Genomic DNA, 16,122 nt, shown 5'->3' on the forward strand with positions numbered 1-16,122 from the left:
CAAGCCCAGGCCAATAATGGTGACCCCCTCCATTGCTTAACTGACCAGACATTAAGACTCAATAAGTGCTGAAAGTGAAATAAAGGTTTGAACATTTATAATCCTTCTTCAGTTTTTTTCCTGGTTGGACCCCACAGCTATATTAAATAAAATCTTTTTTTTATTTTACTTATTTAACAGATTGAGCACGTATCAAAATCAAGCAATAACTAAGGTCTTTTATTTAAAAATGATGAGGGAAATCACTAATTTGATTAATGATAATTAAAAAATGTATATTAGTTTTCACTTTGAATGAACAATTCTCACTTTGATGTTAAGAAATTCACATTTTGATGTTAACAATTTCTCACATTAAACTTAAAACCATGTAAGCAAATTATTTACTTATACTTTAATATTTATTTAAATTTAAAAAAAAAATCTTCTACATTTTTTAATTGCAAAGTCTTTGATCAAGTCCTCAAAACTAATTTGGCGTAACAAATATGCTTCTATACTTAACAGATGCGAGGCATTTAACCTGTATTGTACCACAGTTGTTCTGTTGGGATTTTTAATATGCTTGAGCTAAGAAAGTGAACGCTCAGCTGTGCAATTTGTGACCATCCATGTTTAAAATATACGCAATGTAACGTCTACGTTTGGAAACGCACACTCAATTTTGTCTTCTGAAATTATTTTATAAAGTTCAGCATGACTGAATCTGGTTTTTATAGTTTTTGTTGCACTGAACTTATGGCTCACAAATGAGTGAATCTCGGCAGAGAGATTAGTGTCCTAGTCTTCTCGGTAAGCATCAGTTAGCTTTTCGGAACACTGAGAGTACCTTTCAGTTTCAGTTGATAAAATGACATCATTTGGTACATCACTTAGGAAAGAAAATATGTGTGCTCTTTCTTTGTACACCTTTCCTCTTCTTCTCATCTGGTTTTCTAGTTTGTCAAGAATTGTATAGAAGGTGGTGATACGACATTTATCTCTGGCATTCAATCTATTTCTTGTGCATCTCCGTCACTGAGTACCTTCTTTCTGACACGTTTGTGAGTTTGAGCTGCATCGTAATCAACATCTAGTAGTATTTCCTTTGCAACTTCAGAGTCATTTGTTAAAGTGCATCGTTGGTCAGCTGATGACCAGCACAAATCTGCACGTTTTGAAGTTTACATTCTCATGTTGCAGACCTTGGCTTGCTTTATGATTTTTTTGCAAATCTCATCCCACATAATCAACATATAATCAAATTCTAGCTTTTGCATTTTATTTGCAGTATTGTTTGCTTCTCTTCTAGTGTTTCCCTTTTGTGACTGATCTTCAACTAGACATTCTAAAGCTTACAAAATCTTAGTGAAAGACTTCAAAATTGCTGTTGTTGCCATAGCATGTGACTACCATCTGGTATAAGATAGGGGTTTTAACACACTTTTATTTTCAAGACAAGCTTTAAGAATTTTCCACCGGCTGGTTCAAGCTGAAATAAATGTATAGAGCAAATGCATTACAGAAAAAAATCAACTGCCACTTGACAGCATTCAACAGCACTTCAGCCTGCCAGGTTTAGTGAATGGGCCTCAAAGAGTACATATATGGGAAACTTATTTTCCTCTAAATTCTTTTGCTGCATGCCCTTATGACGCCCAGACATGTTAGTGACATTGTGGTAAGACTGGCCCCAATATTTTGAAAAATTAACTTTGCAAACTTCACGTAATACTGCAATATCTGGTTTACCATTTCCTCACTTCATCAACAATGAACGTATGGACCTTCTGTGCCATCGGTTCAATGAGCTCTCCACAGGTTCTTTTGGACAAGTGAGAAGGATTTCGTTTTCCAGAATTTCCATATTTCGAAATGTGCCCTGCTATAAATGGATCAAACTGACTTATGAGCTCAAGCAGCCCTAAAAAATTCCCATGCTGCAATGAACCAAATTTTGCATCTCTTTCTCGAAAAGCCAGGTCAAATTCAACTGACGTACGAATAACATGCTCTAAGACATGTTCCCAGTAATTGCACTCTTCTTTACTTTGTTTTTCAACTCTTGTAGCAAACCTAAACCTTGTCTACGAGTTATGTATGTTAGCATAGAGTCTCGGTGAGCAGTGCTTCTTTCATTATAATCAATTACAATAGTATTTCGCAAGTCACTGAACCAATCACTTCCAACAATACGCAAGGAAAATTTAAAGGTAAAAAGTTTACGAACAAAGCAGTAAACTCACCCTGTTAATGATTAGTACAATAACCACTATATCTTGTATTGCTCACCATTGGCTTTTAGCCAAATGAAATATTTTTCTTTTCTTTTCTAGATTGAAGCATTTTACCATAGTCCAATAGATTTTCATTTTCAGCAATTATTTCAACTTCAGACTGTCTTGTAGAGCAACTTTTATGAACATAAAATTTACATAAATTTTACATAATTATGAACATAAAATAGAATTTACAGACAAAGTGAGATCAGTTGTGAGTCTTGTGCCAATTCAGCCAGCCTGTGACACCTTAACGTCATCATGATATTCTAACCTTGAAGTGGACGAAGTTGTACTTGTAGATGTGGAGCTTGATTCAACTTCAATCTTGTCAGAATCAGATGCAGTACAAGTGATTTCTGATGGCGGAACATCATGTTATGCAAGTTCAGTGAAAAGGTTCAACTTACCAGTCTTCGCCATTAAATCCAAATCCTTTTGTTAGGCTTAGGCTAGCGTACCTTAATTCTAATCACATATCTGAAGAATGAATTGTAACCTCAACTTTGAGGTCAGTTTTGAGCTGGGGACTTTAGATGAGCCAACGAACCATACATCAACAAAATAGGCATATGTCCGAAACTTTATCTGCATGCCTGGATTAGAAGGCAAATTAAAACGACGGCTTTAAATTATGAATAGTCCACTTCATTGTTCTAGACTACATTAGCGTTTCCAGTATACTTAACTAAATTAGTTACAGTATTTAGGCCTAGCGTTATTACCACTCAGTTCTCAGAAAATAACACTAACGTCAGGCTCAATGCTAATACATTGCAACTGAGACCACTGACATTAATCCTAGTACTCGGTACTAACTTGCTCACACGAACTTGTTCAATTCATGCACTTTTTCAGAAATCCTAAATTGATTTTGTTGACTTGTTGGTTTTTTACAGTATCATTGAATGACCACAGTACTGTACTACTACTAGTAGTATTGTGTATACATTGTCGTATATGTCGAATTCTTATAAAGGTCGAATTATCGCCTTTAAACTGCTCCGATAAGTCAAATGTTTTCCCATCTCTTCAGAAATGTAATAGAACACATATTGATATAATTTTATGTTCGCAAAATAGTTCAATTACACATAAAAGTTTATCGTCGTTGTCTCCGTGTTTGTGTTTCGGTTTGTTCGTTCGTCTCATAAAAAAATATCACAAGAGGGACAGGCATTATGACGTCAGTATAGGATCGACGAGGAAGTAAGATGAATATAATTGTTATCTCTATTTTTGGATCTAAAAATGACATTTTTGATAAAATATTGTTGGCTATTTATCCCCTAACTAAATCTCAGCTTCAGATTTGTTTATATTATAACATGATCACAAGGAATTACATCGATCTCCAAATACTCGTATAGGATACATGTGATCTATGAGCAGTGGCATTGCTACAGTGGCATTTCTTTCTAAATTTTTTCTTGGTATGATAAATTTCAAAACATGTACTCACACACCAAGGAGACGTGTTTTTTTTCCCAGCAATTTGTTTGAAGCTAAAAGAAATACGGGTCAGAAAACTTCAGTGAGAAACACACTTTTAAAAAATTATAAAACACACATGAATAATGCAATACTAAAGCAAATAAAACTAAAACAAACGAAACAATAACAAATATAATACAAAACGGAAAACATAAAACTAGCTACATCTCTCAGTGATGTCGAAAACCACTTGTTAAGAAATTTATATGCAAAACGGCTCGTTTGGGTTGAAAAATATTTTACATAGAAACGAACAACGTTGTTCGAACAACATTTTGCATATAAAATAGCTACATCTCTGTACATTTGTCACCATTTCGTTTGACTTATGTTTCTGTGGTAGTACCTCTTGTTTCTCTGTAGATGTGACTGAATAGAGCAGTAAAAGGTAAAACAAAACAGTTCTACCACCTATAATTTCTTATAAATAGCCACAACAGAAGGAATGATTGAGAAAAATATTTTATCTTCAAGGTCAGACATCATAACATACAATTATCTTTTACCTGAAGTTTCATCAACATTCTGTTCTGCTCTTTACAGTAATGTTACGCAAATCAATGACTTCTTACTTCAGTTACATAGTTTAGTGGTTTCTCGAAACTTTAGTCACTCACCGAGCCCAAGAAAAGATTTTTTTAACAATGTAGAGTAAAGTAGAACACGGCAGATAAGGACAATTACCAAAAGGTTTAATACGGCAGTGAAAGAGTTAAGAGCATGATAACTGGGGGAAAAACTCTATGGTGCCTCCTTCCCTTGGTGCCCTAAGCACGTGCTAATTTTGCTTTATGGTTAATCTATGACTGTATGCAGTACACTTTAGCTTACGAATATTCACGCACTGAGTTGAGAATTTGTAACATTGCACTTAAAGAAGCCTATAATTGTTCCTTGTTCTTTAGTACTAGAAAGGATACAGTTGACTGCCAATTTTGTTTGCAAGGTCTCATTTTCTATTATCATTATTTCAAGTATTCAGGTGAATATATCCCATTTACAAAACATATACTCCTAAAAAAATCTGTTAGAAGAAAGTTACTGCAGATCGTTGTATCTTCTCTGCCAATAGTATTTATATAGTCATTCGCCAGAAAACATCACTTTCTACATTGATTAGATGTTACAGAATGAGATAGATAAAGTGTGCACACCCAGTGTTATCGCTCTATTATACTTTTATAAATTATCAAAAATTACGCACGTATGATGAACATGTTACTTGTAGATACTAAATATAAGAAAAAATTAGAAATATAAACCGAGTTTGCAACAACCAAAACATGATGTTGCTTACGTAAAGGTATTCTAAATTGCGTTTGCCGGTGGATCAGTGATAAGTTTATTGACTTAACTATGCTAAGATCTAGGATTGAATTCCCTGAGGCGGGAAGAACAGATAGACAAATGTGACTTTGATCTGAAATAAACAAACCTAAACAATTTGTATCTGATCTTTCTAAAAACTATAAGGTATTATAAATATTTTTCGTTTACTTATTATAAAGCATAAGCAACTTTTTATTTAGATTCAGAAAGTAATAACTGTTATGAAACGTAACAAAGTGTGGACATATCAGGAGCAAATAACAAGTCAATTTTGATTGTGTGTGTATTTTTACATCGTTTAGTTACACAATTCGTATTTTAGAAAAAGTACTGATTGACTGTGTATGTATGTTTAGATCGTCTAGTTACGTAATTCTGATTAAATAAGTACTGATTGAAAAGAATGCAAATAATAACTTTACTCCTATAAACTTCGTGGGCTCATTAATCTATACAAATTAATTTTACTTATCCTTTTGAGTGTTAAAAATCCATCCAAGTTAATGACCTCTGATACTGTATTTAGCTGAACGCCTCTTGGACAGTGTTTTGTGGAGAACAAGAAAATGTATACCAATTGAGTGCTATTTTAAACACTTAAATCTGAATCCGTGAAAGACTAATTTGAAGTTAATTTTAATCACCTTTGTGAGGCTTAGAAAGCAACTTTACTTCATTAGCTTAGACAATTTCTGTCACTGCATTTGATACAATATAGAGTTTTGTATTAGTTTTTAACTGATTAAAACTGTTAAAGCTAAGAACGAGTTGCAAAGTAAAATACTTTTAATTTTCTTTGATATATTGTTTGTTTGTTTTTAGCAAACCACATTAAGGTATCATCTGTGTCCACCGAAGAGAATCGGACCACTGATTTTAGCATTGTAAATCTATGGAAACTCCACTGTCCCAGCGGGGTACTCTTTAGATTATGAAAAGCCACAATGTTTGGAGACTAAATAAAAGCTAAAATAATTGCTTTATTAGTTTTCAAACCTATATATATATATATTTATATAATTATTATGATATTTATAATAATTAACTGTAATTATTATGAATACATTTTACTGAGTGTGTTATTAAAATCGAGTGTGAGAGTGTTATTAAACTTAAACTTTGCATGTTGTTAATAATGATAATATCGTGTACAGCAGTTAGTGTAAAACTACAGTAAACAGAACAAACTGCAATCGTTTATTGACCTTTTTTTTTCCTGCCAGAAGAAAATGTGAGATTGAATAGGACGCACGAATGTATCGAAACTATTTGCTCTGATAACAGACTTTAACAGTTTGTTTCGTTTACTGTGGTTTTCACTTTTGCACATAGTTATTATTGTAAGCTATATTTTCTATGTTTTGTTTATATGTTAGCTAGAGGACGCATCACGTCAATACAAAAAGTATATTCAAAGTAGGCCTAAAATATCAAGAATGTTTTAAATCTGCTGTCAAGTGTCAGTACATTTCGAGAAGAGTTTTGTTTATAAGTATGAAAATCAGTAAAGCTTGTTTGTTTGTTTGGAAATTTCGCACAAAGCTACTCGAGGGCTATCTGTGCTAGCCGTCCCTAATTTAGTAGTGTAAGACTAGAGGGAAGGCAGCTAGTCATCACCACCCACCGCCAACTCTTGGGCTACTCTTTACCAACGAATAGTGGGATTGACCGTCACATTATACACCCCCACGTCTGGGAGGGTGAGCATATTTAGCGCGACGCGGGCGCGAACCCGCGACCCTCGGATTACGAGTCGCACGCCTTACGCGCTATCAGTAAAGCAATGAGGCAATTGTGGTAAGCGAATAGTTTTCAGTTGATAGTACCAGTCGGTTCAGTGAAATATGTAGGTCAATATTAATTATCACGTTATATTCTGTTTCTCATCTGGTGAGCCGTAGAATAAAAAGTTTTTTCTTACCATTAATATCAGCAACATTACCGAAATATTTTCGTCTCAATATTATTTGTTAAGTTATTTATCCAAAAACTTGAATAAGTTGTAGAAACGTTCAGGAATAAATAAACTAATGTGTTAAGAGCGTGTTCTAGACCGCCATTACAGACACACATAACGTTATAATTCCACGAAATTGAACCACAGTCACTTTACGTGTAAACTAATAATTCATCAGTTTAATATTTAATAATACTTTTCCCGAATGTTATATATAAATCACTTATCGTTCCAAAAAGGAGCCTTTTAGCATGCAAACTTACGACAACCAGTTTACTATCGTTATTTTGTACTTCCCGTTTACACAGTTTACAAACGTAATGGTGTTCTACATATACCTTGTGCTACAAAGGCAATTTATTTCCAGTGTCTCAGTACGTCATCAGTGCCATGAGTAAAAACTATTACAACTGTTATACATACTAGTTTATCATAAATTCATTTGAAAGAGACAAGTAATCTACAATAATCTGTATAAAAAACAAAATAAATTGAAAAATTTAACATACAAATAGTAGTTTCTTTTCTAACTTAGTGGAAATGACACTTTTAATATACAAACTTTCTGTACACATACAACGCATGTTAACATCTTGTAAATAAAGTTTGTAATAAATCACTTTGCCAGATATTAATTGTGTTTAAACCCTATTATAGAATATCAACACTTCCCATTTTTTAAACTGAAACTTTGAGAACAGATATGGTTCAACTTTCTTCTGTATCAGAGATTTATCCTACACCGCGTGTTCAAACCCAGCGTGAAGTAGGGAATACAAAGTTGATTGTATGTATGTTTTTTCTAACAAACGTCATTAACACTGGAAGCATACAATCACGAAATGACAATACTCCCCTAATCTTACAGGCAAGGTTATGTGGACCTTTTACTAAGAATAGGTGGACTGATAGAGTTCAAAGTTCAGTTTGACGAGGCACTGATGCATAACAGCTGAATACAAGTTGACCTTGTGTTCGTCTAAACGAAGTAGCACTTTAATTTTCTTCAAACCAAAAATTCTATTTCTGTATACACTTTTTAAATTATTAGTCTTCACACACAAATAAGGACCTATACTCACAAATCAAGTTATTGATATTTGATATTTAAGATCATTAACCAACTCGATTAAAATATACCGAGTAGGATGTCATATTTAGAAAATCTTTTGACTTTCAATGTTAGCTAAAACAGAGAACATTTTCATTTGAATGTAGAACACTCTATCTAACTTATGTTTTTACTGAAAGAAGTTGGTGATCAATATGGCAGAAAATGTTTTATTAATATAAAAGTTGAATAACACAACTATAATGCATTGTCGCTACCAATGTATTTACATTAAACTTAAAGTTGAAGGTAAACGATTCAAACTCTACATGATCACATATTTTCTACGTAAATATAATGCTCAACATACTTTAAAATTCAGTGTACATAATTATCTTACTTTACATAGTGAAACAAAGCATTAAATGTGTATTTACGTTATTATATTTCTCTGTATTTGATGGAACATTTTGGTTAGCCTATATTTTTTACTCAGTAATGTAGAAATCTACTTTTAATATCTACTTAGATATCAATATGTAAGACATATGAAATTTCATTATACAAATGGTGGTGAGAAAGTTAGTTCTTTCTCAATAGCGTTGATAATTTTAGTCCCAAGTTCAGTGAACAACAAAGAGTCTACTTTTTATTGTTGAAAATTAACAAACTTTCGATCAGATGCTATAATTGTTCGTCGCTGTTTCAGCGTAAAACCGCAGACTGCAATAAGACAGTTGTTGCACAAATTTAAACATTAATTTACAAAACTAAGAAAACATCTCAGCCGAATTTTTGATATATACTGAAACAATTGTTAACAAAAAATCAAGATATACTAACATACTCTCCAGAAAATTATCTTAGTTAATAGCATATTCATTTAAATATGTCTAGCTTAGTCTTTTATAATAAATTATACTTGACAAATATTAATTATAGGTTTCTCTTTTTCAGGATGCGATAGTCTTGAAAAGTACCTTTAAATTTTGCATGTTTAAATAAAACATTTTTCTTCAGAATAAGAATAGCATTCTTCTTTAGTATCTTTAGTACAAACCCTGATTTGAAATATGCTGTGTTTGTTTTGTTTTAAACCAATGGCCTAGTTACGATGCAGTTGAGGAATATATAAATGTTCAGTCATATGACTTTGCAAATAAAACATATTTCTATAAACAAAATACGTAGGTTATTCACTAAAATATTTTGTAGGGAGATGATGATCATATGATATGGATATATTAGCCATAACAATATACACTCGTAACTCATGTCTGTAGATATGTCTTTATATACATGTTTAATCTAAACGAAATTTTCTAATAAGTGATACCAAATAGTGAAACATTAGGACTAAATATTTCATTTTTATTCAGTATTCACATGACCACACACTTAAGAGAAACAGGTAATTCTTGTGCTTTTATAAAACTGGAAAATAAACCAAAAATTATCTTCAAAGTTTCTTCCCATAAAAGACAAGAAAATACACATCTTTCTTTCACACTTTTATAAATCCAACACGTTTCGAATCAAAGTAGACTATACTTTAAACAGTGAAGAATGGATCTTGGAAAAGTGGAACTTAACGTATAGTTAAAAAAAAAATCCATAACAATACAGAAAGGTAAATATGCAGTCAATATCCACACCAAGATCTGTAAATATACCTTGTCTAACTTCTTGAATGTGTAATTGTTTACAAATGTAAAATAATAATAATCTTGCAATTTGGACTATGTTCTTCAATTTTATCCGAGAAGTAATTTCCTATGAGTAGTAGACAAACTAATAATACACCAATATTAAATTAATTTTCGTAACGTAACATTACAGTTAGTGAAAAATTTTTCTATACCTTTCTAGTCAGTTGAACTCTCTTCCTGACTTTTTGGTAATATGACTACTACTTGAGGAATAATCCGTTCCTAATCATGTAATGAAACCAAAAACTAATTTGTTTCATCTGATAAACAACAACAGAGAACACTGATTGCTGTTCTAGTACAACATAAAGGACACATAATGTGTTAAATACATTTGTTTACATAAAAATCATCGTAAAAGTAAGCATCATGAATATTAAAATGGACGTTTTTAAATACTGTGATATACTTCTGAGTTTTGTATCTCATGACAAAAGATATAGTCTGCAATAAACTGCAATGTTCCTTTTACATTAAATCAGATTACAAATTCGTATTCACCAATGTAATTAGATTAACCTTTAGTTTTTAACTTTAAACAACTATATAGAAAGCTGGATGTATTTTTATGAAATTATCAGTTTATTATGGTAATAGTAAATTATTTTAGGTTTTTAAGCTGCTGTCTTCTGTTTTCGATCGTTTAAAACCGTAACTGTTTATTATTACAACTGTTTATTATTTTCAAAGTGCATTTATTTTCAGATAATTTTGTTTTAAATTAGATCAGTTTATTATTTGTAACGTTAATATTCCTTCTCGCATCCTCATTGCCGAGGGTCGCTGGAGTTCGCTACAACATTAAAATCACCACATCACAACGTAAAAACGCGACTCGTAATCCGAGGGTCGCGAGTTCGAATCCCCATCACAAAAAAACATGCTGGCCCTTTCAGCCGTCATTCCCACTATTGCTTGGCAAAAGAGTATTCCATGCGTTGTCGGTGGATGATGATGAATAGCTGCCTTCCTTCTAGTCTTACACTGCTTAATTAGGAACAGCTATCGCAAATAGCTTTCGTGTAGCTTTGTGCGAAAATCAAACCAAGAGCTTCATAAAAATGTATGTTACACAGATGATGAAAAAAAAATAATTAAAATGCTGTATAATCGTATCTAAATCGTTTATAGAAAGATCAAATCTCAAGAAACGAACACTTAAACCAACAACTATATGAGAATAAACAATCAAATAAATTATGCGAGGTTACTCTAATTTTAATGGGCTCGAATCCTGTCACACAAAACATGTTCACTCTTTCAAGCGTGTGACCGTTATAAAGTTACAGTTAATTCCACAATTCGTTGATAAAAGAGTAGCCAAAGAGTTGGCGATTGGATGTAATGAGATAACTGCCTTCCCTGTAGTCTTACACTACGAAATTAGGTACGACTAGCGCAGATAGCCCTCGAGTAAACTTGGGTGAAATTCAAAATAAACAATGCTATAATTTAACCCTTGAAGCTTCATAGTTAGTTGCAATATGAAATACGTTAAGTTTGAATCAGGTAACAAAACTCGCATTATTATATTCTATATGTCCTCTACAACAGTTTATGATTATACAAGACACGTGTTCCTAATCTTATTTCATTGCGAGCCCACTATCATCAACCAACTGTTTGTTTCTCAAAGCTCAAGGTTGGTTTTAGAAGTTTTCATGTTCTACTTGATATTAGAATATTCTTAAAAACAATTATACATAAAAGAACTGGAAGAGTAAAATATTACCATTTATTAATAGTACACATACGAGAGATATTTGCGCTCGCCATAAAAATCTTATATTTATTGTGTTTTAACCAAATTAGATGAACTTCTTATCTTAAATTTGTGTACTTCAGACGTTTTACTTCCAACTGTCATATTTTTTAAAATTTTCATCAGTTCATAATAAGTAACCATTCTGCAACGGAACTCAATAAAGTTAGAGTAATTGTACATTTGGCCCGGCATGGCCAAGCGTGTTAAGGCGTGCGACTCGTAATCTGAAGGTCGCGGGTTCTCATCCCCATCACGCCAAACATGTTCGCTCTTTCAGCCGTGGGGGCGTTATAATGTAACGGTCAATCCCACTATTCGTTGGTAAAAGAGTAGCCCAAGAGATGGCGGTGGGTGGTGATGACTAGTTGCCTTCCCTCTAGTCTTACACTGCTAAATTAGGGACGGCTAGCACAGAGAGCCCACCAGTAGCTTTCTGCGAAATTCAAAATCAAACAAAACATATTGAAGGGCAGGGGTTAAGCAATGAGCATGCGAAGCTCCCATTTGTTGGAGATGAGATACTGAATCAAAACTAGCTGTCTTTTAATAACACCTGTTACATTAATCCTATAAATTCTGTCGTAATCGACCATTCACAAGCATTAGACAATATAATGTTTTCACATCCAACAAGTGTAGCTTTATCTCAGATTAAAATTTAAAAAAAATTTAAATTAAAAAAAACTCTTTCTATAAAATGCAAATAAAGCTGTCCTTGATTTGTTGTCTCACGTTTATATTACTCATAAGTCTTGATGAGTACGCTGCCGAAGAAGATATAAACTTTAAAGTTTTTTGGAATGTTGCCTCTCATAAATGTTCAAACAAATATGGAATAAATGTCACAAACAATAACAAACAACGTCTTAAAATGTGCAGAAACTATGTGCAAAGGACAGGGTCGCTGCGCCTGGTTTGCCAACCCCTACTCAGGATGGCGAGAATTAACGAATTCAACCGACCCTCACTTTTCGTTTAATGATATAACGTGTACTAATGTTTCTAAACAGTAATTTGTAAACTACAGACTGTAACTGTAGCTCTAATTAAGTATAATTTTATTTGTTAAGGGTCTTTACTTGTACTTGCACCACCCTGAGCACGTTGCTTTAAAATAAACCACTGCTAGTCAGAAAACAAACAGTTATTGATTACTTCATGAGTAATGCTAAACATATTTGATTTTCATGTGTACTATTATCAGAAGATCAAATAAACACCTTGATGTTCAAATGCATTTACTAGAAGCAATAAAATACGTATCAACTGTTTAATGAAATATACCAACCGAGAACAGAATTAACAAAGTCCTTACGAGCCAGTGGGAAACATTATTGTTGAAAACTATCCAATCCGGTTTTTTTTTTATTTGAGATAAATTACTTAGGCATTCTTACAGAATAAAAAGTAGACACTTCCTATAGTCACTTACCGTTGAGACTGCTTGTTTGATTTTATGAAAGAAGGTGACTGAAATCCATCAATGTATCACGGGCTTAACGGCCAATCACAAGAATCATGGAAGTTTCAAAATAACACACACAGTTATTCAGGAACTGGCTAGAACTTCCTCGGTAAATATTGTGCAGCAAGATCTGTACAATAATTTGCCTGTAGCTACTTTCAAAGTATTCCTGTCTGATCATCCTACTGCTGAATATTGTAATGTTTAAACCTTCCCTACCGAATCAAAAGTGAAATCATTCGAATCTCAGTTGAAAACTAAACATTAAGAGGTGTACAAGAAAGATAATACATTGGCAACTGCTTTGTTAATCATGGTGAGATAATGGCTTTATTGATATATACTAAATTTATTATCGTGGGTAAACCTTAATACTAGCTAGTATGGATACTTGAGGATGTTGTATTGCACTTTAAATATGATCAATGATCAACAGTTTAAGAACAGGAGTCATGGACTGTATAGTTTACAGAATTAACAAAAGTTTAATACAGTAAAAACTAAAAATAATTCACAAAAACACATTACCACAACATTTCACAGCACTGGATGCACAGCACTGATATTAGCGAAACATACAAACACAATGAATAAACAGAAAGACAATTACTGACATACATTAAGCTTACCCATAGATAACGTCTCTCTGAGAACATGGAGATGATCTTTATGAAACATACATTCATTACAGTATTCAAAAGTTACAATATAATACAATCGTAGTCAGTGCACATGAAATTACCTAAAGCCCCAATGAAGAAGAAAAATTTCAGTTGATATATTTTTTGTGGATATGAATTCTGATATATTGGAGAAAAAAGAAGGCCAAAAAATTGCTCTGACACTAGTAACATCACACTGCTTGGTTGGCTTTAGAGGTATATTTAGGGACCTATTGATCCATCTCAGCTGTCCCATTCTTAGGATTAAGCTGAAACTAATAAACAAATAAATTTTTTAAAAGCTCCGAACCAGCCATTATTATCATTAAGATATCAAGCCTTCTCTCAAACATATTTAATCATTCTGTCTCCATTCCAAAAGCTGTTAGAAAAACAAAATTATCGAAACAGAAAATGATTTTTAGCTTGCATGTACCCTATTCCTTCTAGTGTCACCATTAACTATGAAGAAAAATGATGCAGCAACACTATCAATTCCCTTCACAATCTTGAACCCTCAATCAGATCTCCTTTTATTTTCACGAGAAAACAATTTATACGACAACCCATTCATCCCAAGAACCATCTAGTAACCCTCTGCTGAATCATTTCCAAAAATTCAATATTATTTCTGAGATAAAAAACCTAAGACTGAATAAAATAATCTAAATGTGGATTAACCAGTGAGCCATGATCACAGGTTAGTTTTTTCTCTTCTGAAGTTATATATGTCCTCTTAAAAATACTAATGTCAAAAGTTAATCCACTTTGGATGAACGATTTGTGATGATCAAAATGTACAGATGATTTTTGCCAAATATTCGCATTTTCCTGATATTAGGTGTTAATTGCAGTTATATCTTTTGAGGTTTATAGTACATCAACTATAGCAAACCAATTACATATACAGTCTCTGAATGTGTTGTGAGGGCTATTTTTTATTACCGATAGGCGAGATTATTAAAATTTCATTTAGCAACAATACTGACGATCAATGAGTACTAATTGTAAACACACACAGTATATTGTTGATTTTTACATTCAAAAATATTCTACAGATTTTGTGAATAGTCAGGTATTTTTCAATAATCAAAAAAATTAGCAATATTAGCAATATAAATTACATATATTTTTATATGACACAATCAAATCTAATAACCTTATGATCATAAAATTTTATAGCACACGAAAGTGCACCAACACAAGTGTTATCTTTTCAGTGAAGACCTAACATAATGACATGACTGAGGGGTCCTTCAGAAAGGCAAGATTAGTTTCAAAGAAGCAACAGAAATTTTCCTGGTAGAATTTATAACTGATTGACAGACATGACAAGTTTTATAAAACTGAAAGACATCTTATCCAATTTTGGCCAAAAGAACTGTCTCATTATTTTGTCACATGCCGTGTTGACATCTAAATGACCTCTCATGAGGAGTTCATGGACAACTTTCAATATTTCAAAATAACTTGCTTTTTAAAAATCAATTTAATAAACTACAACTCAGTCTTCTGAAGCTGCCACTTATGGTGGTCTCCATTCCCTTATAAGTACACCATTTTAGAAAAAAAAAGGATTTATTTGAAGTTCATCTTATAGAAATGCATATTTAAATAGTACAGATTGTTGCTTTGCTCGACAATCAGCTAGCTTCAAGCAAAGGGAATTCTTCAGATCCTCACAACAATTATTGTCACTCACCAAGGAATTGTGAGTGGGTCACGTGACAGATTTACTGTTGTACACTTATTTTAATACCTAAGCTTGTTTCAGTACGATTTTCTTATTTACATGTGACGTATATTGTTGACCATCCATGTATTGTGCAATTTCCGCCTGATCTCTAAATTTGCAGACAATTCTTGAGAGTAAGAATCAACAATATTTGTTTTACGAAAGCAAGCAAGCATTGTTGAAATTTCGATAAACTAGAGTAATTCATATAAAAGCAGCTTGTCGAAAGACAGTTGAATATTATTATTAGTCAGCTACAGTCAGTGTGTTACAGGTCTCAGAAGCTATAGTTGTAATTAGCGCCTACTAATCAGAAAACTACAGAATTTGACCAGGTATGTTATAGATTTCAAACATTACAAACCATTTAACTTAAGTGAATTAATTTCGGGGGTTTGCATTTATATCACGATATGAAATATTTTGTCGGTAAAAAGCAAACTTATAAGCGGTGTAAGGTCAACCAAATTAGCTAGCTAAAGCAACGTGTGGCAATATTAACTCATAATTAATTTGCTTATCGTGGACTTGGAAAGAGGATAAAATATTCTAGACAAAAGTACGAGATCGGACAGAAGACACAGTGTTATCTTTATATTTGTAAAACTGGTGTATATAAATCATTATTTGTAGTGTTATCTGTATATTTGTAAAACTGGTGTGTACAAACCATTATTTGTAGTAACCGTTAAAATGA

This window comes from Tachypleus tridentatus, chromosome 4 (genome assembly GCF_004210375.1).
Source record: "Tachypleus tridentatus isolate NWPU-2018 chromosome 4, ASM421037v1, whole genome shotgun sequence".
NCBI classification, from domain to species: Eukaryota; Metazoa; Arthropoda; class Merostomata; order Xiphosura; family Limulidae; genus Tachypleus; species Tachypleus tridentatus.